Source organism: Theropithecus gelada, chromosome 17, assembly GCF_003255815.1.
Source record: "Theropithecus gelada isolate Dixy chromosome 17, Tgel_1.0, whole genome shotgun sequence".
Lineage (NCBI taxonomy): Eukaryota > Metazoa > Chordata > Mammalia > Primates > Cercopithecidae > Theropithecus > Theropithecus gelada.
Window position 1 is genome coordinate 85,442,053 of NC_037685.1, and position 24,790 is coordinate 85,466,842.

The following is a 24,790-nucleotide window of genomic DNA, read 5'->3' on the forward strand; positions in this document are numbered from 1 at the left end:
TTACGAAACATTCACATTTTTGACATTTGCTAACATTTATTCATCACTTAAAATAGGCCATGCTTGTCCTAACTGATTTTTTCTTATTAATATAATACTTACCTGTAGGGTATGTATTATCATCACCCTTATTTATGACAGAATAATCCATGGCAGAAAGCAGTTAAACAGAACAACCAAACTCACATAACTTGTAATAGCTGTAGCCCCGATTCAAACCTTGGTATCTAGATTTGAGTTTGGTTCTAGAACTCACAATCTTCACCATTTTGTCAGCCTGCTCCTGAAGGGTTATAACAACTACAATCAGTTATCCAGTAAAATTGATATAGAAACAGTGTTTCTCCTCTAAACACTCAGCATTTTTATCATATCCCTCTGTTCCCAAAACTCTAAGTAGCTCTGAGATTGCTGCTTTTTCTAATAACTCCCTGGATGATAAATAATAAGAGAATACATCACCTATCTGCTACATTTATATTTTAACAGTCGTATTAGATGTGTACCCGTAGACCCAAAGAGACAGATCTCAAATTGTTAAATTTAAGATAATGTGCAAGGCAATAGTAGTGATGGAGGCAGAGGGTTGGCAGGGGCAAAACTGTAAGCAGGAGACCCTATTTAGTCCACCTTATGCTGCACCATAGTGATATTTAATGTTTTCATCTATTTGTGCTATTTGGCTAGCCTGAAAAATATAATATTCTTGCCTACTTTAATGGCCATTTAAATGTATAATTTAATTAATCATCTGGTATTTTTGGAAAAAATAAATTGCATTCAACCGATGTTTAAAATGACAATGCCCTGAAGTGGAACCCTACTGAGATGTTACTTGAAATGACCAAATGCCATTTTGTAATTGCCCATAAAATAATGTTTCTTAAGATTCTTGTCCAAATTCAGCATTTGAATGTGCCACCCTCTCCTTTGAAATATGCTGTGCTCTAACAGATGGAGACACAGCAGCAATCACAGAAAGGCTTTTCAAATGAGGCACATGTACCCTGAAAGCCAAAACAGCTCCAGTGTGGACAACCGGAGGCTTGTGACCTTTGCTATAGGAGAAAAGTGTCTATTGACTCTTGGACTCATTATTTCACATACTGAGCTATTCATAGTTGGATTAAACTTTCTTAGAATGGAAATTCCAGTTTCCAGCACGAAGCAACTTTATTTTAAATGGCAAAGGTGTGCTATTTCTTCTTTTTCTTTGATATCCATTATCCTTCTGTGTAATAAGCTTCAAAGCCACGGTGTGCATTGAGGAAAAGGAATGGAAGACACAAGTAATCAAATCATATTTTTCTGTAACTTCCAGGTCAAACAGAAGTGAGGGAAATAAGCACCTATGTAAAAATAATTTCACTTCACTCATTCTAAAATCTAAGATTGCTGTAAAAATACTATGACTTTCTCTTCAAATATATGTGTATATATGTATATTTATCTTGAATCTCTTTTTGAATATATATTTTATTCTTTCCCTTTTGTTTTCAAATTGCATACTTATATTTAGCTTCCCACATAAATATTATAAATTTGTTTATTTGTGAGACCTAAGATTTCCTTCTCCTCTGGATTCCATTTTATGAAACATTTGAGGGGAAATGTTTAACCGTGGCTTATGCCAGGGTATAAGAGAACATGTAAGTCACATTTAAAAACTGAAGATAAAGAGATATATTTTTTTGGTTGTAGAGACTCCCCTCATTTCCTTCTGTATGCAGATTTTGTTTAAGTGGCAAAAGTCATATATAAAAAAAAATCCTAATGTGTGATGTTATTTCTTAAATAGCACCAGCTTAAACAGAGATATCCAGTTCTCTGTTTCCAGATCGTCACTGAAATATCAAAAGCAATTTCCACAGCAAGCAAGAACATTCCCATTTGCCACAGAAATAGAAGAAAAGTGTCACCTCATATCCCTAAATTTGTAGAGTAGAAATGGAAATGATAGCAGGTTACAAGAAAGCGCTGAGAGAGGGCTCACATCTTCCTTCCCAAGTGTCACTGAGGAATGAGCAAAGAAAAGAGTAAATTTTTGTATAACTCTACTATTATCACTTATCTTAGTAGAATTCTACACATTCCTGATTTGGAAAGTAAAACCCAGGGAAATGATGGGATGTAAACAGATCTCTCAGAATCCTAGTATGCAAGAAGAGCTATTTTGGAGACTAGGCTTTGCGTGGTGACTATATTGTATGTGAAGCTGGCAGAGGTTGTCCGGATGTAGTGGAACCTTGCTGTCTTAGAGAATAAAATCAGGAAGAAGCCTGAGGATGGTCATAATTGAAGAGGTGAGCACAAAAGATGGTAGAATATCTGTCTCTGGGCTCTTTCACTTCATCCAGCAGAAAAAAAAAAGATGTATTTTTCCCCCAGTTTGGAAAGCTCACAGTCCTAAGTGATTCTACTCAATGGTTAATTTACAACAAATGAATCATGTAGCTTAAAGTCTGTGTCTGTATTTCTGAGAGCAAACAGGTAGAAAAAGCGAGGAACAGCAGAAAATGCACTCACCATATTTAGGAGTTATAATCACATATGTAAATGTGTGATTTTTTAAAAAATATGAGTAAGTACAGATAAGCTAAGGGAAGTGGGACCAGTAAACTCATGAGAGTATATTGTCAAGGAAACTTAAAAAAGAAGTATTTCAAGAGTAAAACTCTTTTTAAAATAAGCTGTCAACCCATTGAAATGCTCGGAAGAATATGAGAACTAAACTTTTTTATCTTTTGGACTTAAGAGATTTAGACCCACAGTGAATTTATTCAGGATGATTTTAGTGAAATGATGGTGGCAAAAACTAAGAAGGCTAAAGAGCTGGTGGGGGTATGTAGTGTCCTGAATAATGTCTCTCACCGAAGACGTCCAAGCCCTAATCTCAGGAATCGGTGAATGTGTTATTTTACACAATGCAAATACTTAGAAGATGTGATTGAGTTGGTGATCGTGAGACAGTAGGATTATCCTGGATGATCCTGGTGTGTTGGCCCAATGTAATCATATGGTTTTTATAAAAGTAAGGTTTATAGGGGTCAGAGTCAGAGAAGGAGATGTAATGAAGCAAACAAGGAGATGTAATAAAGATACTTTGTTCCTGATTTTGAAGATCCTGATGGGAACAGAAGACAAGGAATGTGGGCACCCTCTAGAAGCTGCAGAAGCCAGAGAAACAGACTCTCCCCTGGAATGTTCAGAAAGTGTACAATCCTGCCAAGACCTCAGTCATAGCCCAGTGAAACCCATTTTGAAATTCTGACCACCAGAACTGTAAGTAATAAACTTGTGTAGTTTTAAGCCATTAATTATATTGTCGTAATTTGTTACAACAGCAATAGAAAACTAAGCCAAGGTGGAAAAAAAGGAGTATAAATTATTGCACTGAAAAATATGACATTGAAGCAAGAGAGTGATATCTGTTTAATGAATAGGTTTTATATTTTAATAGGTTAGGCTTGATTGTGAGTAATCATGTATTGGTTTGAGAGGGTCTTGTTGATAATATAGACACAAAACATGTAACCAATAGTATACAATTATTGAGAAGGCATAAAGGGATACTATTTATAGGGAGAATTGGCTTTTAATAAGAGATGCCTTCTTTCGTCTTGCACTGTGGAAGTAGAGCTGCTTCCAATGCTTAAACCCTCTTCAGGTGCACACATAACCAGGTGAAAGAATGCAACATCTAAAACAGAGTCGATCAAATCCTCCTTTATTTTCTAATAAACATTGAACATTCATTCATCTACATATGATGAATGTAAGCAACCAAGCATCATGTTAAAGTTTAAGGAAAGAAGGAGAAAAAACAATAATGCTTTCTGCTCACAGGTATTTATGTTTCTAATGGAATTTTTTTAAAAAGCCCCATCATTCTTCCTTGACATTTCATTGATTTGAGTGATGTCATGCAACTTAATGTAGAGAAGTCACTGGCAGAAAAGAATGAGTTATGGACAACTGCCCCAGAAAAACAGAAGAGGCATAGCTTCCCTGAGAGTAGAGATTCCTACCAGACAGAAGTGTGAGGTTAAATTATCAGCGAAAAAAGGACATATCTGTTGGTGGTAATATGTATGTGTATGTATGTGAATAAATACATTTATACATATAATTATATATGAAAAACATATGTATTACGAATCGATTTAAAATGTTAAGATGGAAGTTACTTCTCTGAATGCACTGTGGTAAAAAATAAAATTCACATATGTTTTAGAATAACAACCAATAATAAACATAAGCAATATGCCCAAATATATATAGTCATGAATACAAAACTAAAACCACCAAACCCTTCTTCTTGTCTCTTATAGCGTTAGGCTCTCAATTAGTGGTAAATCCACCATATGCTTATTTCCTTCATTTGAGCTTAACTCCTATTGTGTCAAATTTATACAAACAAATTTAATTTTAAATTTACAGAACATATGTTGAGTTAAACTTGGAATCTCCCAGGAGTCCTACGATAAGATAAATATTCAAATTGGTAAAGTAAATTTTCACAACATAACCCCTACTTCTCCTTATTGCATATCCAACCATTTTTGTCCAAGCTGCAGTACGTAAAATACACATTGTATTATCCTAGCCCTGCCAATCACATTACTCTAATTAATATAGGAAAATCTAATGTGAATTGAACTTCAGCTAAAACTGTCACTCTACAAAGAGTTTCTCAAAGTATTTTATGAAGCTTCTGTGGTATAGAACTTCACAATATAAAATAAAATACTAAAATAAAGTCACTTCCTGGAGAAGTAGGCTTTCAGCCTCATTTGATGTATCATCCTTCTTTGAAAAAGGAGAGGAAAAGAAGTAATTATCTTGAATGAGTGAGCAGACTTCTATTTCAGGAGTGATATTGGTGACCTTAGCTTGCCTACGTTCTGAGCAAAAATGAGCTAAGTGCTTCCTTGTGGGAAGGAGCTGGGAAAATAATAAGAAAAGGGCAAGTGAGGGTTGGGGCAGAGAGGAATAGGGGTGGAAGCGAAGAAAAAAGCCATATTTGGGGCTTGCTCAAGAAAATCTCCTTTAAAAATCAGAACATTCTTTCTGATGATAATGTATTTCCTTGAATATGGAAGCTGTTGCAGTTGCCAAGAGAATACACTTTTTATACTGTTGTTGAGAGAGCATAGAACGTATCTGTATAAGATCTTTTTATAGCAAGTCCAAGCTGCAGGCAAACTGGCTTGCTATTGAGTTTTATGGGACTGGAAGTTTCTGGGAGATATGGATATTCTGAGAACCTCTGACAAATCTCAATATGGTAATCATAATGTGGACCCCTAGGGCTTTGGAATAAGGCATGTGTTTTTCAGGAGATAACTATTCTATGTTTGAAAAACATCTCCATGCTTGCTGTTGGGCCCTAACAAAAACCGAATCTTGACGATGAGCATTAAGGGACTGTGAGATCCAAACTGCCCATCATGAGTCTGGCATTATCTGATACTGCAAATCTAACAACACACAATTAAGCAAACAAACAAAAACAGACTAAGAGAGCACCAACATGTTCCCTCTAAAGGATAATCTATGTTTTCTATTAAGTATTTCTATTTCCCTTCATCCTGCCTGTTTGTGTGTGTTTTTCCCTTTTTATCTTATAAGAATAATAATGTTGGCTAGTGCTTCAGTGTAGGTTTTGGGTAGGACTGTAATTACACTGACATCAGCTAATTATAATTTGATAACTGATGGACAGGAAGAACAGTGAGAAACAAGAGGGATGAGCTGTGCTAGATATTTTTATTTTGTATCTCAGATCCAGTCTCCAGTGTTTCCCACTACTTCTTTCCTCCTAAAAGTCATCCTCTATTTAAAGCTTCAAATCAGTTTCCTCAGCTTTTAGTCACTGAATGGGTTCAGAGCTCAGCAATAGCTGCATTCTCTGGGTTCAGAGCTGGAGTGGTAACAGATTTGCATGGCTGCTACTTCCTGAATGTTTCAGCATCCCATGTCACTTCTCTTAACCCTGCCTACATATGTGGAAAAGCCTCTTCCTTTAACTTTCTTTAATAACCTTTTGAGAGTACCATCTGTTTTCTGATCATCTCTAACAGATACAGCTGTTCTGATGCAGCTGTAACAAAATTGTTTGCTAAATAATTTTTAAAAATTCAAGAAGCTGTTCTTATGAATTACATCACATGAGCACTACACATCTCTGAACTTCATGATGTCTCCAAATCATGTCCTATTTCTGTCCCCTTGCTTCCCTCTCTAACCCTTGGCCAGCATTTCTCCACACTATACTTAAAGATTCTCTCCACACCGTTGAGCCCAGTGCTGCTGGAGTCAGGGATGTGATGAATTTGTAGCTCAGGAATGGAGTGACAATATTTCTTAGGTATATGACATGACAATTTTAAAAAAGTAAAAACTTAATTTTTCAAGGTCGGAACAAAAGGATCCCAACATCAACTGTGTCTGTGCCAAAGTGGCCACATTCGAATGTCATGTACTATACTTAAATGTATTTCAGTATATTAATATCCAGGACTATGAATAGCTAGGCTAGCTTCTATTATACATACCATAAAATCAACAAAAGGAAGGTTGCAGCCTTCAATTTTAGAATGTAAGTTTCTCATGGAGAGTGGAATGGCAAGAGGGTTTTGTCTGATGAGAATACATTTTCTTCGTGGATTCTCTGCTGGTGTGCAAAACCATCATATCACCTTTTTCGTCCTAGAAATGCTTTTATTTACTTTTCAATGTTTATTTGATCTGAACAGTTTGGAATTCGTAAGAATTTGGTCAAGTATACACAAGGAAAAACAAATTTAGAATCAGTGAATAAAAACAGCGAATATAAACTTTTTATGAAGTTGCAGATATAGGTTGAATCCAGATCAATTCTATTTTTGTAAAAGTTTATAACTATTTGTCAGTGTCTTTAAAACAAACATAAGTAAACCTTTGTTTTCCACATTTATTAAACTCTACACCTGTATCTTTCAGGTGAACTTATAAGTTTTGTCTCTAAACGTGTGATCTATAGAAACATGACACAAATGTATGCTTTTTAAGCTGACAGCTGACTGGCTGAAAGTTAGGGCTTGATGATATAGGATTTTTGCACCAGAGTTCTAAGTCCTAGCCTGATTTTTCTTTCTTCAAATATTTTCTATCCTTTAATATACAAGTCCAGCTTTGAGGCATAGAGTGATGATAACAACATTATAGGCATAACAACTTCATTGGAATCTTTTCGTTAGAGTGTTTGAGGCAAAGTTTTTTTTTCATAGATGCCATTAAAATCAATTCATGTTTCTGTGTAAGGTTGAAAGTGGCCTTTGAATTGACTACAAATAACACTGAAATGGAAAGTTGATCTCAATCCATCTTTTTAAACATAACGTTTTTTATGCTGTCTTTGATCTCTTTTTTATCTTATTTTTTTAGAGGTCTGCATTTGTAAACCATTTTCCTTGGTGCTTGATTTGACACTTTCATAAAACCTAAAAAACCTGCTACAATAGAGAAATAATTGCCAGAAACTTTTTTTTCTTCAATGTTGCCATGTTGTGCCCCCTTCAATAATCCAGACTCACCCTTGTTCGTAACATCTCTCACTTTCTATCTCTCTCTCCCCATCTCTCTCTGTTTCTTTCTCTCTCTTTGTTCTCACTCCATCACTTCAGTAAAATTTGACTTCTATGGGGAACAAAGTAAAAATGTCATCATGATTGAGTCTTATGGAAAAATGAGAAACATACTTATTACCGAGATTAATCCCCTCTTGGTAGTGTTCCAGTTAAATTTAGAGCAAATGAGTAAACCAATATTCATTAAAATTCAATACATGCATGAGGCGGGTTGACTAAGAACTATTAATAAACATTTCTTTCTCTCACAATGGTTTGAGTTTGAGGGCTAGTACTGCAGCATTAATTGTTAATTTTTCTTAGGATTCATGCTGACATTTGGAGGAATTTTCACCTGATTGATACTTTTGTAAATGTTGACACATCATATAGGAATCCTTCAATAAAATTATATATTGATGTATACAATTATATTGTAGATATATTAATCATAACATCATGTATGCATAATAATGTGTTCATTTTATATAAATGAGTTGTCAATCACACACATGATTTTATCTCTTGTGATTTCACAGATAAAATTTTGTTTAATTTTTAATAATATTAACCACATGCAATATGGTAATCATAGTGTGGTGGTTACCAGGAGTGTGAGTTTTAACAGCTGGTAATTATCTGAACTCAATAGAGCCTTACTTCTCTTATTTATCAAAAGGGAATAATGATTCTGACTGTATGAGTTTATGATTATATTTAAATATTAGATTGGTGCAAAATAAATTGCAGTTTTTGTCCTTAAAAGTAATGTCAAAAACCACAATTGCTTTTGCACCAAACTAATACATGATATATGTAGTCAATTTATGCAAAATTCCTTACACATAGGAACCGCAAACCAAATGGCAGTAGTCATGATGGTGGTGGCAGGAGTAGCTTTTGTTTAATTTGTTCTTTTTGCCTTTGCAGCTGTTCCCAAGTGTCATTTAGACATGAAGGAGGCCTACAGTAAAATAAGTATGCTGAATGTTCTAAAATATTTTTCTTATTGCTGCTCTAAAAAATCACCACAAACTTAGTGGCTTAAAACCACAACACTTTAGCATCTTAGATCTCTGGGTGTTAGCAATCCAAAATGAATCTGACTGGACTCAAATCAAGGTGTTGCCGGGATTGTGTTCCTTTTTAGGATGCCTACGCAGGGAATCTGCTTCTTTGCCTTTTCCAACTTCTCAAGGCTGCCTACATTCCCTGGCTCCTGTCGCCTTCCTCCATCTTCAAAGCCAACAGACTTGTAACTCTCTGTGCTTTACTTTATAGTCATATCTTCCTCTGACACTCCCTTCTGCTTACCTCTACCACTTTTAAGGGCTCTTGTGATTTCACTGAAGACACCCTCAATGATCCAGGAGAATCTTCTGATCTCAGGATCTGTAACTTAGTCACGTCTGAAAATTCACTTTGCTTTGTGACATATTCACGGGTTTTGGGAATTAAGACATGGGCATTGTTGAAGGATAATTCTGCCTAGCTCAAGAGACATCCATCTTTCAAAATAGACCTTATACTCTCTTCTGGTTAATAAGTTAGCTCTCTTCACTAATGAACTTCGTAAATTAAAAATATGTAAATAACTGGCACATATAATTTAAAGAATTATAACAAAATGAAAACACCTACCATTCTGATTAAGAAACACATTATAAGTATATTTAAAGCTTACTGTGTAGTCCTAACTAATCCAATTTTGCTTTGTTACTCACACCTAGAAGCAATTAGCATGCCAAATTTATCAATATAAACATTATTTTTATTTTTTCTAGTATACACACACACAAAAATATATAAAAGATATATTTTATTGGTTTTTTCCTATCTTTGAGCTTATATAAATTTGTTTTTGAGTAATATGATTTTCAACATTCATCTATATTGATACAACATAGCTGTATTTTATTTAATGGTAGCATAATATTTTTGTTGGAATACATTGTAATTTATCTTTTCTAATATTGATGAGCATTTTTTTTTTATTCCCTTGTTATGATCTACAATATCATGTCAAGCTTATGAACATCTCCTGGTATTCATGAGTGAATATTCCTCAGAGAAGATGTCTAGTATTAGAATTGGTTAATGGAAATATGACATTGCTTAGCATCCTTTTCAACATTTGGTTTTGTCAGACATCTTAACTTCTGAAATGTACTGGATATTAATCTGCACTGGGATTTTAATTTATACTTATTTTTATATAATGATATGGTACACTGAATGCTTCTTGCTTCTGCAGTTTTTATTTCCTTTGAAATATCTGTTTATGGATTTTGCCTATTGTACATACTTTTCTTATTTATTCAAAAATTATTTATAAATTCTGGATACTAATATTTTATCAGTTACAAGCGTTTTAAATACATGTTATTAATCTGAAACTATCTTTTTATTCTCTTCCCTAATAAAGGATCATAAAGTCATTTCCTTGTATTTTAAACTTCTGCCTTTAAAATTTAATCTTTGCTTATTGCTGGAAGCTCACAAAGGCAGGATAGACACTACAAAATATCTTATTATTCTTACTCAACAGAGAAATCTTAGGCTTTCAAGGCTTCCCTACTAATTTGATTTGTAGGAGGTAAAATTGAAGATTTCTGATTGGAACTGAATATAGATATTTTACTTTCATTTTTTCACAGCTTAATACACAGAATGCCATGCTACAAAGTGTTGAGTCAAGTGACCCGAGTTAGTGACACACTCTGCAAAATCAGTCAATGGAGTCATTAGCACAAAGATTGTGATGTCCTATAAATGGATCAGTTCACCAATGTAAATTTGTAAGGAGGCTGAGAAGAAACATCCAAAGAGAGACAAAAGAGACGAGTCAAAAAAGCCTAACATTGAGGAAGTTAAGGAAATTTTTATTTCAAGAAGGAGGTTATAGTTTACAACATCAAATACTCCCTGAAGAATAGAAATATTCTTTTGACATAGCAAAAATAAAAAAAAAAATCAGTAAAAATTTTGCTAAGAGCTCGCTCAGTGGATGAATAAGGAATAGAATTTGTAATGCAGTGATCTAAGCAGCAAATGGAAAAAGAGGAAGCAGATGCAGGGATTTGGGATTTTTTTTTTTTTTTTTTTTTTTTTTTTGCAAGCTCGGTAATACCAGGGAACAGAGATAGAGAGAAAACTGGAGAGGCTTGAAGTTTAAGAACAAATGGGAGAAGCCTGAGGATTTTTCAAAAGTGCAAGTAGAAAAAGAGAGAAAGACTAGAAAAAATAAAATATGGTCTAATAATTGAAATGAAATTCCTGAAGTAGCATTTATAGGATTCAGAGAACAGGTAGAGGTATTAGCCCCAATCAGGATGATATATTTGTTATCATAATGAGAGAAAGAAATTAGTTATAATACACTGTCACTTTTGTAGATGGGATGTCAGGAATTTAAAGGAGTTCTTATCTGAGTACTTTTATATTTCTGTGAGGTAGGAGACAAGATTTTCAGCTAAGAATGAGTGGGAAGGTAATAGAGTAGGATGGTTGAGATAAGAAATGGTTTGATTAGGTATTATGGGAAACTGAGAAAAATCTTATCAAAACTGAGAATTGATGAGCAGTGTAAATGACTCCATTGTGGTCAGAGAACATTACATGGTGGAGGCAATTTTCTGAGGGTTTTGTGACTTTTCTCCAGTCAGATTCAACTGCCTAGGTTTAAGAACAAAGACATCAGTCAGTTGGATTGCTCTAGCTTAGGGTTTGCTAGCTGGGTTCAAAGAAGTAGATAATTGAATTGAAAATTTTCGCAAAGACTTAGTTGAAAAAATTGAGAAGCTTTGTAGGCTCAAGAGGAAGAGAGTGAAGCTTAGGTAGAAAGAAGACCTTACATATAGTTGATTGTATATCACAGGAGTGAATCCAAATTAGCCTGATGAAATAAAACGCAAACTTTTTGCATGCACTTAGCCATCTTTATCTACTTCAAGGAAGCACTAGAAGATTAGGAAGTACTAAAGACACAGATATAACTTTCCTGTCTATTTGTGTGATGTTCTTATCATGCTCTTTCTAAAGTCATTCTGATGGAAGAGTATTTTGTCCACATTTAGAAAAAGCATCAAGAGACAGTTTCTAAACTCTTAGCTTCTTTTCCCTTGGATCACTAATTAATGCGATATTGTTTCCCGAGGTCTTTCTTTCGCAGGTTTCTTATGTGACATTTTTAATATGGTGTTTTCAAGCTCATGTAACTAAGGATAAACATTAAGGGATAATATATCTTTTTAGAAAATCATTTACCCCTTTGATCCACAAACTCTTGTAAGTTTAAATCAGATGAATGTCACTGTTTACATTTCTTAGTGAGATCAAATATATGCATCACATTTTGGTCATTTATTCTGATCCAATACATTTTCTGCTTTTTTCTAAAGCCCTTCCCTTGTTGAATTTTAGTTTATTAATATAGTGATTAAGAACTCACTGGAAGACACAGGTAAGTGTTGGAGATTTTACAAAATTTGTTAAGTTGGCTTGCATAACACTGCAAAGTTTGTTAAAAGAGAATGCAGGTCATTGCACTGCTGGCAAACTTGGGAAGCAAGAGCAGAGGATTTCACCAATATTGCCCTTCAAAGTCCTTATCTAGGTGATCATAAGTATTCCTCAGGACCATGCTCCTGCTGTTATACATCAAACACCTTCAGACTATGGCCCATCATTCTGACTATTGCAATTCTTATTGTATAAGAATGAAAGCAATTCTGGTCTTATTTTCATGTTCTTGCCCAGATTCCACTCTATCCATATAAACACAGACATGTAATGAAACTGTATAATCACGTGGGGTTAAAAATACTCTCTTGTTCAATTTTGTATCTTCATCTTTGCTATTGACTATAAAATATTGAGTATTTTTATCCTGAGACATTCTGTTCTTAGCATACTGGTCACAGAAGGTTATCTTTAAAATCCCTCTAAATCTCCCAAATTAATGTTCTGTGTAGTGAGCACCTGCCAGCTTTGATACAGTTATGGGATTAGACATTTTTGAATGATTTTTTGACTCTGAAGGTTGTTTGCGTGCTGTTATCAATTCTGGCTGCATTTCAGCTCCAGCATCTTCAATTTCATAAAGGATTTGCTGTGAACCCAATAAATGTTTTCATGTAATTTTATAATTATCATACTTAGAAACTGCCTTTATTAGAGCTTGGTACTTTCTTGCATATAACACTGCTGCTCCTGTAATTGACTGTAACCAAGGCAGTAATAATCCACGATATTTCCTTGAAGGTGAGCTTGGCAACAGAGAGGCTCTTTATTATAGCTTTTTGTCTTTGATAAACCTATAAGATAAATAAAAGTTTATTTAAATTATGGATATCAAATTAAATGCCATAATGAGACAAAGTTAATTCACCATCCATAAATTGTAACATGCTATGACAATTCCACTAAAGAGGGAACTAAAGCTGATCAGAGAGAAAACATTAAGAAATAGACACTAAGTCAATGACAACAATACCTTGTACATATCTCAAATAATCTGAATATCTTATTTTCATAGAGTTTTTAATCAAGAAGATCTGGCTCATTTTGTAATATAGAAGAGTCATTCACCTGAAGACAAATGTTCTCAGAATCAATCCATATAATATTTTCCCAATGAACATTGAATAAATTAAAACAAATATATACTTTATGTTATAAGCAAAGAAGCATATATACCTACTTGAAAAGTGTTAAGTAAACTTAGGTGTAAATCAAGAAATTCAAATTACAACATTATTGTTGTTTGAGCATTTCATTTCTTATAAAACTAAAAAAAGACTTTTTTTTTTCACTTTAAGTTCTAAGATACATGTACTGAAGGTGCAGGTTTGTTACATAGGTATACATGTGCCATGGTGGTTTGCTGCACCCATTAACCCGTCATCTAGGTTTTAAGCCTTGCAAGCATTATTTGTCTTAATGTTCTCCCACCCTTTGCCCCCAGCCCCACAACAGGCCCCAGTGTGTGATGTTCCCCTCCCTGTGTCTATGTGTTCTCATTATTTAACTCCCACTTATGAGTGAGAATATGCAGTACTTGGTTTTCTGTTCCTGTGTTAGTTGACTGAAGATGATGGTTTCCAGCTTCATCCATGTCCTTGCAAAGGACATGAACTCATTCTTTTTTTATTGCTGCGTAGTATTCCATGGTGTATATATGCCACAGTTTTTTTAATCCAGCCTATCACTGATGGGCATTTGGGTTGGTTCCAAGTCTTTGCTATTGTGAATAATGCTGCAATAAACATACATGTGCATGTGTCTTTATAGTAGAATTATTTATAATCTTTTGGGTATATACCCAGTAATGGGATTCCTGGGTCAAATGGTGTTTCTGGTTCTAGATCCTGGAGGAATTGCCACTCTCTCTTCCACAATGGTTGAACTAATTTACACTCCCACCAACAGTGTAAAAATGTTCATATTTCTTCACATTCTTGCCAGTGTCTGTTGTTTCCAGACTTTTTAATGATCACCGTTCTAACTGGCATGAGATAGTATCTCATTGTGGTTTTGATTTGCATTTCTCTAATGACAGTGATGATGAGCTTTTTTTCAAGTTTTTTGGCCACATAAATGTCTTCTTTTGAGAAGTGCCTGTTCATATCCTTTGCCCACTTTTTGATGGGGTTGTTTGTTTTTTTCTTGTAAATTCGTTTAAGTTCCTTGTAGATTCTGGATATTAGACCTTTGTCAGATGGAGAGATTGCAAAACTTTTCTCCCATTCTGTAGGTTGCCTGTTCACTCTGATGATAGTTTATTTTGCTGAGAAGCTCTTTAGTTTAATTTGATCTCATTTGTCAATTTTGGTCTTTGTTGCAATTGCTTTTGGTGTTTTAGTTATGAAGTCTTTGTCCATGCCTATGTCCTGAATGTTATTGCCTAGGTTTTCTTCTACAGTTTTTATGGTTTTAGGTTTTATGTTTAAGTCTTTAATCCATCTTGAGTTAATTTTGTATAAGGTATAAGGAAGGGGTCCAGTTTCTGTTTTCTGCACATAGCCAGCCAGTTTTTCCAGCACCATTGATTAAAGATGGAATCCTTTCCCCATTGCTTGTTTTTGTCAGGCTTGTTGAATATCAGATGGTTGTAGATGTGTGGTGTTATTTCTGAGGCCTCTGTTCTGTTGGTCTACATATCTGTTTTGGTACCAGTACCATTCCAGGGACCTCCCTCACCCAGCCAAGGGAAATCATGAGGGACTGTGCTATCCAGTCCAGATACTATGCTTCTCCCATGGTTTTTGCAATCCACAGGCCAGGAGATTCCCTTGTGTGCTGACACCATCTATACATATTTCATACTCATTTTTCAGAGCAGATGGCAACATCAGACAGAAGGTGTTAATTGCCTATCTCACATTTCCATTAAACTTAGTGGGACTAATTTCCTCCAATTTGCCTTTTGCAAGGTTCCTGTCGCCTTTAACTTATAGCAAAAAGTTTGCTTTTTCAATTAGGAATACTGAATTTTCCTTCTCAAAACTGTCATCTGCAATTGAAATTAATATTTATCCAGCAGTTCAATAAGTGATTAGAATTTAATAATAAATAATGTCTTTGCCTTAAGTAAGTTATCTTGAAGAAAAATGACTAAGACAAGTAAATAAACTGGTGATTGTGATGTGACTGTGATTGAAAAGTATGATTGGGGTGGTAGGAATAGATAATATGATGCTATGAGTGCATAAGGGATATATTTTTAACACAAGGTTAGTAAAGGTCAGGAGAAGGTTACTAAAGATGTGAGGCCTTCACTACATTTTGTAGTAAGAGGCCAGGAAATGAGGGCCATCCGGACTAACAAAACATGTACAAAGATGTAAAGGCCAGTAAGATTAGAGCACATTTGTGCAACAGGGTAGTTAGTAGATAGCTGTACCTTTCATTGTGATAGGAATTAATACATTGTACTAGTACATTTACTTAAAATCAATAAGCTTGAAAATACTTAAAATGGGGACTCATTGAGCCTCAAATCCCATAATGCTACATTTGAACTCAGGAAAAGAATAGCAGAAAAGTTATACCTATCACCAACTGAAATATTTAAATTAATCAAATCTATATGTGTTATTACTCTCCACTCACATTAACTTATTTTCTGTCCTCTATGAAATAGCCAGCTCAATCTTATACTCATTTCCCTCTTGCTGTTCCTTTCCACTATCTACCTAGTAAACAATTGCCACTTCTTTTTGAAGATGCATATATAATATATTTTCTAGACTCTATCTCATTTTTTAGCTTTTAACTCTCAGAGATGAGTGCTTTGTTGATTCTCTTTCTCCATGTCTTTTTCCCTTACCAAGTATCAAAGGATAGGATTTATAATCATGCTGCTGCCACACAGGCATTAAGCTAGGCACTGAGGGTACAGAGTAGAATATTTTGAAAAACTTTACTTTTTTACACCTCCAAACATGAGGTATAAAGTGAGGAATACATTCAAATCACTGAAGGAGCCCTAAGAAAGTCTATTAAAATTTTTTTAATTTTTATTTTGAGCTGTGAAAATTCTTATGCTTGGAGTTCCCTGCTTATAAAAGTCTGTTAAGCTAATGAGGTGGGAATTTGAAAAAATAATCCAAATTATGTTCATGTGCACTCATTTATTTAAGACTGTTCCACACTTTTAGAGTCACGGTTTCTGCATTGCACATGTATTTGTGGAGCCATGCTCAAAGGGTCATAAACTTACATGGTAAATAATAGGTAGAAATGACAATTTGGAGTAAACATTTAAAGGTCACAATCTAACATTTATTTTTGGATTAGCATGTAGTAAGAAGTCACTGGAAGTCTGTGAAGAAAGAGGTAACTTGAATCACCAATTTAAATATGGTTGTAAAATATGATAAGCAAAGGGAAGCTGAACCTTTGAAAACTTAAAAAACAGAGACAATGATAACCCTCAACTAGCCAAAAAAAAAAAAAAATCTATCAATTAAAGAGCTATAAATATCATAGCAGGTGTATGAAAACAGCATGAGATAATACCTAAATTCCAAAAAGGTTTCAATGTTAATCCCAGGACTTTCATTTATATGAGGTGTTACTATGTACAACTTAGGTTAATACTATGAGCTTGCTTTCTAATATATAAAACATATTCAGTATATTGCATAGCTAATATTACTATGAGGTCATGTATATTCAAGAAATGGGGGGAGCTTTATTATTATTTTGTTTTCCGTATTGTTAGTAATAATAATAATGGGACCTACTAAGAACTATGGAAAATATAAAAGTCATGAACTTTGTGCATTATTTTACACTTAAAATCTACTGTAAAGACAACACAAATAAAACATCCAACCCCAATAAAAATATGTGCCAATAAGTGACATCATAATGGTTCCTACTTGTACCTAGGCCATATCTTATACATTGATTTTTCTCTATTAACTGTAGCAATCTGAAAAGGGAGCATTTCCTCCGTTCTTCAGGGGAGAAAATTGAAATTCAGAGCAATAAAGCATTGTGCATAAGGCCACACAACTATGCTGGGAGTCTAGGATTTGAACAGAGACCATCTGCCTTCACAGCCCACCCCTTTCCGTTATAATGCATGCCTAAAATAATGATTTGTTTAAATATTACTCTTTAATGTCTTCTCTATTCTCACCTAAGTTAAAGTCCTATTTCCTTTTACATTTGCTATAGCAAAACACTTTTAAATGATCCCACACCTTTAATTTTCTCTTCTTTCAGTTCTTTCTGTACTTATTTGAGTAACTATTAAATGCCTGGCACTGTCATAGGCACTGGAAATACATAAATTAATTTGTTCCTGCAGTCTTATAATAGAGGAGTCATTTGACTATCAGTGACAGATAGGCACAAATATTTGGATATGAGAGGGTGATAAGTTTGATAAATACGAATTTAACAGGTTAAGGGGATTGAAAGTTATAAAAGAGTTATAACGGGTTGCGTAGTTACACTAAAGTTTGGTAGTAATGGAGCAGTGTGACCAAAGCACTATTTTAGAGAGAGATACAGGTGATAATGATGGAGAGACAGTAGAGACTAGACAGAAGGCCTTAAAGACCAGAATGAGAATTACGGCTTTTTCTCTAAGTGAGACAAGAAACTAGTACAAAGTAGTAATTAGAAAAGTGACACGATCTGGCCTCTGTTTTAGCAAAGTCACCCTGTCTCTTCTGTTCTCATTCGAAACACAGCTGATTATGTTTACAAGGTAGAGCATCAATCTGACTACTTGCTCGCTTGTAAGCCCATAGCGTCTCATCCTCACATCCCCAAAGGCTTTAGTTTCTATTTAGAAGTAGCAACGGTGGTGGTGGTAGTAGTTGTAGTAGTAGTATTCATCATTGTAATAACAGTCTCTTCATGAGTACTAACCCTATGGTTCTCTCGATTTATAGAATACTCATTCTTTCACAAATTTTTTTCTTCTCAAGAATCTTTATTTCTAATGGAATATCCATTTACATCTCAACAGATAATTGATGTTCCAGAAAATAGTTTTGAAAATTATATTCTACAGAATTGATATAAAATTCTCTAGTGTACAAGTCACATTTTAAAAATTTATTCATGTCACATTTTTTTTCTCTTTGTGAATGGTCTTTTTTTAAACTCAGTTTCCATAACTAAATTATATCAGTTATTCAAGACTTGTTCAAATCCTACTCTCTCTTGAAAGTCTTTCTTGATTTTACTTTATGAAAAGAATCACTTTCTCTTGTGATCTTCTATTGATGTTGATTCATATCTTTCTAACAGCACTTATATACTATATTCTGTTCTACCCTATGTATGCATTAACCATTTCTTATTTCTAGTGCAAGGATCTGTGTGGGAATTATCTGTGCCTAATTTATCTTTATGTCTAACATAGTGTCTTAAACACAGTAGAAAATAAAGGACTATGTCAACAGTTTATTCTTAATTTGGCCATATCTATTCTGATTACATGTATCATTTATTTCTATGATTCAGTTATAACATCTTTTAAGTAACAACACATTTTTATCCCTTTAATATGACCCCCGATGTGTCTCAGGCAGACTTCTGTAACATTTTCCTTCAGGTCTTCAAGTTTATTGACTGAATGGTTGATTAACCCTACAGGTTGGAGAAATTTGCCATTGGGTTAAAAGATTTAAATCATCCCTAGAGCTCAATTCTGAAAAAACAGATTTCTTAGTTTCATAGTGTTTGTGAAATGTCATGTGCACTGACTACAGAAAGAGAGATAGTGAGGCCAGGCTCAAGGCCATTCTCCAGTGGCTCTCTAAAAAGCTGAGAGTCTGCAATTGGAGTCAGAAACTTTAATCTCTGCTATCACAGTTTTTATTGCTCTGGCATGTTTTGATACACTCCAGAGGGAACTGTCATCTTATCTTACTTATTCCACAGGTGGGAAATAGGCTTGTAGAGGATGTTGAAGTAAGAGGAAGAGATGAAATATAATCTCCATTTCATTTAGTCTTAGGAGATTGTCTGAAGTATGAAGGTGTAATATCCTGGTAACCAATTATGAAAATATAAGTGAGTTGAAAAAACCAATTAATTATAGCATATAAACATATTTTAGCTTTGATATTTTTATATCAAAAAAATTTTATACAAATTAGTACTGTGTACCAAATAAGCTAGATAGAAATCTAAAATCAAAGTAATATGTTTTCATAAAACTCTACATCTAATAATTTTAAAAATACCCTACATTTCAATAATGAAGATTCTGCCAAGTAGCTAATAAATATTAGATAAATGACATGGAAAATGCCAATGCATGGTTTAGACAGACTAAAGACAAATCATTTTAAGTTCAAGTATTATTTTGCTTTTTAAATTATATATTTTTATAATCTTACTATTTGCTCATCAATTGCTATACATCTACGCTTGGCACTTTAATACTTGTCTGCTGCGTAAAACCCTGAGACTTGTTTGAGATTCAGCCAAATAAACACTAAATAATTCACTCTCAGGCTTCCTGCAGCTTGGAAGGAGTAAAAAACTAGAACAAGAGACTAACAGACATAAATTAAGGAGAAAATGAGAAATTCAAGTTTCACTCTAGAGCGCAGGTATAAGAGCACAGATAAAATAAGAAATGTATTCAAAGCCATACAGAACAAGGGGAGAAGGATGAAATTTTTGTTCAAGTAGTAAAATAATAACATATTTTAATAATGTTAGTCTGCGAAAATATTATTAGTGACAAGTTTTCTCTTAAAATCACTTGAGCTTACAAGTCCAGGAAGACGAAAGTAAGAGTTTTGTGCAATGTAAGAACCATAACTCAGTTATTTAAAAATATATTGTGAATGTCTTAATGATCTGTGAATCAGGAAGAAAAGAGAAAAGGTATTTAATTTGATAGAAGTAAGATTAGCAAGAAGTAATTTTGCTGGTGTTACACTGGGAAGTGATTAGCTGGAACATAAGCCAGAAAGTAACTGGAATCTTAAAACACCTTTTTTTTTCTTTTTCTTTTTCTTTTTCTTTTTTTCTTTTTAAGAGATGAAGGCAAGCTTGTAAATCTCCTTGAATAATGAACATTGGGCTTGTTTATCTGATCTGTGATGATGCTTCATCTTGAACTTATTTATGCTAATCAGATAAAGTCTTTTAAATTTAGTTTTCTGATATCTTGCTATTTATAATTCATTAAACTATTGCTTTGTAAATATTAACTAACTTTTTTGAAAACTGTAGAAAATAGGAATAATTCTTCTCTCATAATAAAACTCATTGACTGCTGTTTTTATTCTTATTCATAGTGATGCCTTTCATTTTTGGAAAAAAGCAAGCTAAATAAATATATAAATAAAGTACCAGTGTGTCTTGGGATAAAACTGGAAGAATAAAAGGTAACTGAGTGCCCTATCTTTGCTTGTATCTTGAATGAAATGGAAATTTCTCACATTTATCATTGTAATTTAGGGTACTAAATGATACTTTGGTATGTCCAATGGAAACTTTTAATAATATAGCTTTTCTTTTAAATATTATGGTTCAGAATTTTGTATCTGCTTCTAGAAAGATAGGATAACATCCATCTGCCCTCCTCTCATAAAGGTTTATACTCCTAATTTAAAAGGAAACAAAAATAAAAAAGGAAAAAGGATTTTTTTTTTGTATTTTTCTAACTCTGAAAGTATTCAATAACAGTTATTTCTTTTAATTTTGAAACACATTTTCAAACTAAAATTATAAGTAAGGGAGCATGAGGCAGAGCAAGATGGGTAAATAGAAGCATTCACCAATCATTCTTCCAACAGAAACATCAGATTTAACAACTGTCCACACAAAAACGCATCTTCACAAGAACCACAAATCAGGTGAGCAATCACAATACCTGGTTTTATCTTCATATCACAGAAAGAGGCATTGAAGACATTAGTAAAGATAGCGTAAAATTGGCTGGGCGCGGTGGCTCAAGCCTGTAATCCCAGCACTTTGGGAGGCCGAGACGGGTGGATCACGAGGTCAGGAGATCGAGACCATCCTGGCTAACACAGTGAAACCCCGTCTCTACTAAAAATACAAAAAACTAGCCGGGCGTGGTGGCGGGCGCCTGTAGTCCCAGCTACTCGGGAGGCTGATGCAGGAGAATGGCGTAAACCCGGGAGGCGGAGCTTGCAGTGAACTGAGATCCGGCCACTGCACTCCAGCCTGGGCAACAGAGGGAGACTCCGCCTCAAAAAAAAAAAAAAAGATAGCGTAAAATTGCCAATGCCACCTTTCCCCCATCTCCTGGTAGTGGCCTCATGGTGTGGAGAGAGGATCTGTGTACTTGGTGAGGGAGAATGCAGTGATTGTAAGAGTTCACATTGGAACTCAGTGCTGCTCTGTCACAGTGGAAACAAACAGAGGGCAGAATTCAGCCTGCATGCATGGAAGGAGCATTTACACCAGCCCTCGCTACAGGGGAATCACCCACTCCAACAGTCAGAATCTGAGTTCTGGCAAGCCCTGCTACCACAGGCTAAAGTGCTGTGGAATTCTAAATAAGCTTGAAAGGCAGTCTAGGCCACAAGAACTGCAATCCCTGGGCACATCCTGGTGCTGTGCTGGGCTTGAAGTGAAATTGGGAGCATGTGATCTAGTGAGACATCAGCCCCAGTGAAACTGGGGGCATATGACCTAGTGAGACACCAGCTGGAGCAGCCAAGGGAGTACCTGCCTTACCCCTCACCCAACAGCAAGAACCACAGCTTGCAGCTCCAGTAAAGACTCCTTCTCTTCACTTGAGAGGAGAGAAAAGAGGATTTTGTCTTGTGACTTGGATATCAGTTCAGCCACAGTAGGATAGGGTACCACACAGAAGTTCTGAATCCTCCATTCTATGCCCTAACTCCTTGATGACACCTGTAGACACATCCTGGGCCAGAAGGGAACTCACTGCCTTGAAGGGAAGGACCCAGTCCTGGCAGGATTTAGCTCCTGCTAACTAAAGAGCCCTTGGGCCTTGAATAATCAGCAGCAATATCCAGGCAGTACTCGCTATGAGTCTTGGGTGAACGTCAGAGATGTGGTGGCTTCAGGTGTGATCCAGCACATTTCCAGCTCTGGTGGCTACAAAGACAGATTTCTTCAGTTTGAGAAAAGTTGAAGGAAGAGTAAAGGAGACTTTGTCTTGGAGCTTAGGTACCAGGTCAATCACAGTGAGGTAGAGTACTGAACTGGCCCTCAGGATCCCTGATTCTAGGCCTTGGCTCTTGGACAGCATTTCTGGACCTACCTTGGGCCAGAGGGAAGACCACTGCCCTAAAGAGAGAGTCCCAGGCCTCACAGCATTCACCACAAGCTGATTTAAAAGCTCCTTGGGCCTTGAATATTAACCATAGCCAGGGCCTAAGGTAGTGTGGCCTCAGAGAGAGATTCTACCTGTGGAAAGAGGAGGAAACAGTGGGCAAGACTTTGTCTTACGGTTTGGGTGCCAACTTAGCCACAGAATAGAGCACAGGTAGATTCTTAAGGTTTCTGACATTAGGTGCAGGCTACTGGACAGCATGTCTGAACCCACTCAGTGACAGCGGGAACTTGCTAGCTGGCTTTGCTATTTGCTCATTGTAGAGCCCTAGAACCATGAGTAAACAGAGGTGGTAGGAGGGCAGTGCTTACCGTTGGCCTTGGGCAAGACCCAGTACCATGCTGGTGTCATGTCTGACTCTGTACAGTCCTATAGTGGTGGCCACAGAGGTACTTGTGTCACCTTTCTGCCAGCTCCAGGAAGCTGAACACAGAGAGTGAGACTCCATTTGTTTGGGAGAAAGAAAGGGAAGAGAACAAGAGTTTGATAATGGAGAGAATTCTTCTGGATCTTATCCAAGACTGCCAAGCTAGTACCTCGATGAATTTGCAAGAGCCAGTGTTACAGGGTTTGGGGTACCCCCTCATGCAGACAGAGGGGCAGTGACCAAAAACTTAGTTGACAGCACCCAAGTTCCTTTGAATAGCTGGAAGTTTTCCCAAAAAGGATGGGTACAAACAACCTAAGACTGCAAGGATTATAATAGATACCTAACATTTCAATACCCAGACATTGACAAATATTAATAAGCATCAACACCATCCAGGAAAACAAAACATCACCAAAAAAAAAAAAAAAAAAAACTAAATAAGTCATTAGGGACTAATCCTAGAGAGACTGATATATGTGACTTCTCAGACAGAAAATTTAAAATAGTTATTTTGTGGAAATTCAACAAAATTTAACATAACAGAGAGAAGGAATTCAAAATCTTATCAGATAAATTTAGCAAAGAGATTAAAATATTTAAAAAGAATCAAGGGGATCTTCCACCATGATTGTGAGGCTTCCCCAGCCACGTGGAACTGTAAGTCCATTAAATCTCGTTCTTTTGTAAATTGCCCAGTCTCATGTATGTCTTTAACAGAAGCATGAAAATGGGCTAATACACTGTAGAATAGTATATCTGGCAAAAATATCCTTCAAACATGAAGGAGAAATAAAGAATTTCCCAGACAAACAAAAGCTGAGAGACTTCATCAACATCAGACCTATCCTACAAGAAATATGTAAGGGTGTTAATTCCTCAATCTGAAAGAAAAATCACGTTAATGAGCAATAAGAAATCATCCCAAAATACAAAACTCACTGGTAATACTAAGGACACAGAAAAACACAGATTATTATAACATTGTAATTGTGGTGTATGAATTACTCATATATTAAGAGTAAAGGCAAAAGGATAAACTGATCAAAAATAATAACAACAACAACTTTTCAAGACATAAACATTATAAGAAGATATAAATACAAACAACAAAAAGTTTAAAAACAGGGGAACAAAGTTAAAGTGTAAGCTTTTATTAGTTTTCTGTTTGCTTATTGGTTTGTTTATGCAATTAATCTTAAGTTGTCATCAGTTCAAAATAATGGGTTATATGATTATTTGTGGTGGATCCGGCAAGATGGCTGAATAGGAACAGCCCTGTTGTGCAGCTCTCAGCAAGACCAATGCAGAAGGAGGATGATTTCTGCATTTCCAACTGAGGTACTCAGTTCATCTCATTGAGACTGGTGAGACAGTGGGTGCAGCCCACAAGGGGTGAGCAGAAGCAGAACTTGAAATTCTTGCTGCCAGCACAGCAGTCTGAAGTCAACCTGGGACACTCAAGCTTGGTGTGGGGAGGGAGGGGTCACCCATTACTGAGGCTTGGGTAGGCAGATTTACCCTCACAGTGTAAACAAAGCTGCCAGGAAATTTAGACTGAGTGGAACCACCATAGCTGCGGCAAAGCCACTGTAGCCAGACTGCACCTCTAGATTCCTCCTCTCTGGGTAGTACATCTATGAAAGAAAGGCAGCAGCCCCAGTCAGGAGCTTATAGATAAAACTTCCATCTCCCTAGGACAGAGCACTTGGAGAAAGGGGCAGCTGTGGGAGCAGTTTCAGCAGACTTAAATGTCCCTGCCTGCTGGCTCTGAAGAGAGCAGCAGATCTCCCAGCACAGCGCTCGAGCTCTGCTAAGGGATAGACTGCCTTCTCAAGTGGGTCCCTGATGCCCATGCCTCCTGACTGGGAGACACCTCCCAGTAGGGGTTGACAGACACCTCATACAGGAGAGCTCCAGTTGGTGGATGCCCCTCTGGGACAAAGCTTCCAGAGGAAGGAGCAAGCAGCAATCTTTGTGGCTCTGCAGCCTCTG